This window comes from Ailuropoda melanoleuca, chromosome 10 (assembly GCF_002007445.2).
Source record: "Ailuropoda melanoleuca isolate Jingjing chromosome 10, ASM200744v2, whole genome shotgun sequence".
Classification (NCBI taxonomy): Eukaryota; Metazoa; Chordata; class Mammalia; order Carnivora; family Ursidae; genus Ailuropoda; species Ailuropoda melanoleuca.
Genome location: NC_048227.1, coordinates 64992133 through 64996687, shown reverse-complemented (window position 1 = coordinate 64996687; position 4555 = coordinate 64992133). Strand labels below are relative to the sequence as shown.

General features: G+C 42.0%; 1 pseudogene; it reads left to right on the top strand.

Moving 5' to 3' along the window:
* Positions 1-1536: 1536 nt before the first annotated feature.
* Positions 1537-1946, top strand: LOC100478343 (annotated as a pseudogene).
* The last annotated feature ends 2609 nt before the right edge of the window (positions 1947-4555 follow it).

The window sequence follows — 4555 nt, the reverse complement described above, 5'->3', positions numbered from 1 at the left end:
TTCTTTTTCTTTGGTGCACGTAGTTCTTGGTCACGCCGCTTCGAAGAATGAAGAGGAAGACCAAAGAGTAGTGGGCAGCAAAGCAAACCTCATTGAGCTACGTCAAAGTAAAGTTTTCTGAGCGATAGTACAAAGCTCCCAAAGAGCAAGGGGACCCGAGAGGATTGGGTTGCCAATTAAGTGTTTAAATCTAGGGGGTTTTATGGGTTCTTTGGTGTGGGCTGTTTAAATCTGATTACCCCCGCCCCACGTACCTGTCAATCAGGTTTTTGTCCACGCAATCATCTACCTATCAGGTAGGTGTTCATCTGGGAAAGGGTGGAAGGCTCCTTCCAGGGTGGTGTTCTGTAGCCTTGGGGACCAAGAGGGCAGTGGCCACCACTGCCCTAAGGCATGCCAGTCAGCATAGGCCACAAGATCAAGCACTTTGTTTAAATATCCCACTGGCTGTTGAGCTGGCCCCTAGGCCTGGGTTAGGATGTCCAAGGCCATTCCCTTCTTTTCTGTCACATACAAGTTGTAAGGCCTCCCAGTAGGAAGACTTAGAGCTAGGGAGCTGAGTAAAGCCTAGAATAACAGGATGGGGTCTTTTTCCTTTTAAGGGTAGTTTTCCTCTTAGGACAGGGGTGGGGGCCTTGTCCCTGCCTGCCTTTCTTCCAACTATCCTTCATTACCTATATATTAATGACTTCCAAATCTATCTGTAGACCCTGGTGTGAATCAGACTAATGCCATCTTAGACAAATCTGCCATGATGGCCAGTTTGTGACCTGAAACCTTCTTGAGCAGGCCCCCTCCCCCACCATTCTTTTGTTTGGCCACACACCTAAGCACACCTTGAGGGCAGAATATCTTTGATCTGCCCTGGAGATATGAGTATTCTTAAACATTCTCCTCCCGGGTGGTCCCTCAACATGTACTACTAGTCTCTAGGGCTATAAAAGCAGGTCTCACAGGAGGCTGGGTTGTGGAAATCTGCTTGTCTTGTGGCAGCCCAAGACATGCTTCTATCCATAAGTTCCCTTAATAAAAACCATTTCCGGTCAACCTGGACTTGCAAGCCTTTTTCTTTGGTCTACTGGCTCCCTTGGCCTTTGGAGGTCATTTGCATATACCTCCCTTTCACGGAACCATTTTACTCTTCTCCTGACCTACAAATGCTCAAATCTATTTCCAATATCTCTAATGGGTTGCCCCAGATTCACAATGAAACTCCGCTTGTCTGTAATTGAACTTGTGATGCCTTCCCTCCCATTATAACCTGATAATATATTATTCCTATATTCCATAGCTCACTCACATTTCCACTCATTCCTGTTGTCCAAACTGAAACAAACTCCTCGCCCATCTTCATACCTAGTTTCAGTCAATTCTTGAATTATTTCTCTTAAATATTCTGTTTTGTCATTACCACACTTCTAAAGATACTTTAACAATCTTTGCCTGAGTTATTGTAACACTTAAAAACTAATTTCCCATCCTTTAATCATTACAACCTTCAAGCCATTTTCCATGTAGCGGTTAATGTTATTTTGTATGATCCTGCAGCAGTCCCTAGAACAAGGCCCCCTATGTCGAGCCCAATGCTACCCACGGGCTGCCGTCGGGGACACCCCGAGCCAGGATGTGAGCTCCCCTCTCCGACGAGCTGTGCCCATGAGCACCAAGTGGCACCTGGAGGAGGAACAGGAGCCCTTGCGCAAACAATTCCTTTCTCAAAAGAACATGGCCACCCACTTCTCTTGACTCAGACTGCACAATGACCACCCTTACTGCAGCCCCCCCCCATGGCTTTCCCCCAAGTCTGCTCCCACTCAGGAGCCTTTGCTCTGAGCTGCTTCTCTGGTGCTACCCTGGGAACCTGATCCCTGACCCTCTGCTGAGGCTAGACATCCCCACCCCCACACTACTCTGCAACCCAAGCTGGGGAGATAGTGGAGCTCTGAGTGCTGGTGGGCAGTATTTCTGTCCACCTTCCTTCTTCCCTACAACAGAGAAGACCAGCATCCCCACTAAGGGACCAGCTGTTCTGAATATTCTTTAGACCAGGCCTCTGGGCCCCAGGACCTACTCTCAACAACGGAGGACACTGAACCCCACAGAGCCCTGGGGGGGAGAGGGGCAAGAGGGACAGGAGCATGGGAAGGAAGGGAGGGATTCCCCCCAGAACTGAATAAAGATTGCTGAGCAAAAAATAAAACAAAAAAAACCACCGAAGTTATTTTCTGACACATTCATGTCAGTTCCCTGTTTAAAAACCTCCAATATCCTCTAATGTTCACGGGATTTTAAAACACATATCTAAAAATTAACAAGTCAGGAAACAACAAATGTTGGTGACAATGCAGAAAAAGGGGAACCCTCTTACACTGTTCCTAGGAATGCAAGCTGGTACAGCCACTCTGGAAAACAGTATGGAGGTTCCCCAAGAAGTTAAAAATAGAGCTACCCTACAACCCTGTAAGCACTACTAGGTATTTACCCAAAGGCTACAAATGTTGTGATCTGAAGAGGCACCTGCACCCCAATTTTTATAGCAGCAATGTCCACAATAGCCAAACTATGGAAAGAGCCCAGATGTCCTTCAACAGATGAATGGATAAAGAGGATGTGCTATATATATGGAATATTACCCAACCATCAAAAAGGATGAAACCTTACCATTTGCAACAACGTGGATGGAACTGGAGGGTATTAAGCTAAGTGAAATAAGTAAATTAGAGAAAAACAATTATCATATGGTTTCACTTATATGTGGAATTTAAGAAACAAAACTGATAATCATAGGGGAAGAGAGGGAAAAATAAAATAAGATGAAATCAGAGACGGAGACAAACCATAAGAGACTCTTAATCATAGGAAACAAACTGAGGGTTGCTGGAGGGGAGGTGGCTGAGGGGACGGGGTAACTGGGTGATGGGCATTAAGGAGCGCACGTGATGTAATAAGCACTGGGTGTTACATGCAACTGATAAATAACTGAACTTTACATCTGAAACTAATGACACACCATATGTTAATTAATTGAATTTAAATAAGATAAAAAATAAAATGCATATCTATTATAATTATATATTATGCATAAAATAATAACACTCTTTCACACACAAACGAGGTGCTTAGCCATCAGATTTCATTTTACTAACCATACCTGCCCACTAATGGCCCTATCTTTCAGCCATTCCTCAAGCTGTGTGGGCTCCTACTTGCATCTGGGTTCTTGCTGAGGGTGTCTCATCAGTATTGAATCAACAATTTCACTGTGGCTGAACTGTGAAAATGTTCTCTTTGGGAGAGAAGTAAGCAGTTAAGATGATCCCTCTGTTTTTTAAATCAGGGAAAGGTTTCCAACATGGGTAGATGATATGTTAAGTAGGAAGGATGCAGATTTCCTCTCTCTTCTTAGGATGAATTATAAAGAATCATTTCCAAATTGGACTTATGTATTTCCCGATAACAAACTTTTATTTTTAAAACTTCCTCTTGAGTACGGAATAATAAAAACTAGTGAAGTATTTATTAGTTAGAGCTCTTTTATCCTTGAGTTCATTCATCAGCAATTCAAATCTCTGAGCCCCACGTGTAAGAATCTGGAAATGCTGTTAAATTAGAAATATCAGTGGTAGCAGGAGGTATTGTTTCTTAAATCTGTACCACATTTAATAAATGCTTCCACTGAGGGTACTTGTCTCCTAAAAGCCATAAATTCTGTTTAGATTAAGATACTGAAGTTCCCATGGCTGTATAAGTTAGCCTTCAATGTGGAATCATTCAATCAATGTAGCCAACACTGCAGAAGAATCCTCTGGGTGCTACAGAAGACACAAACCCTAGAAAAAAGTTATCGGGAAACAGGCAGCAGTCCTTGAGTTCCCTGGTTACTGTTAAAGATTTTGAGAAATCAGAAAAGCAAGATGGCAAAGTAGAAGAGCTTTGAAGTTAGGAAAACTGGGTTTATATCCATACTCCATTACTTACAAGCTATGTAACTTTAAGCAAGTCACTTGACCTCTCTGCGATTACCTAATCTGTATAGTAAGGTGAATTCTACCTATGTCATAGAGGGGATGAGAACATTTCTATTAGTGGCCAAACAAATGAATGATGGTCTCCTTCCAAATCAACTTTTCACATTTTAAAAACAGATGTGCGTAGTATGGCTTGCTTACAAACCAAAGGAAGTTGCAATATGGAATTAGAGCCAAATAATTCACAAATCAGAGTTCTCAGCTAACAGATGAAGTGTCATAACGAAAGTATCAAGTTAGACACCATATTATGAACTTTTCATACTGAATTAATTTTTATGTGGAAACTAGTAAATGACTTAGATGAAACTTGTTTTAAAACAAGAGGACTGTTTTGTTTTGTTTTTTTATCATGGAAGTCTGACTGTTGTAAAAAAGGTTTTGGATCTTGGGACTCTACAAAAACAAAATTACACTATTTTTGTAAGATTATATATGAGGCTCTGGAGTTTTAATGAACAGGGCAACACAAATTCATGAGAACAATATTTAAAGAACTTAGCTACTTGTCTAAACTTCATAATATC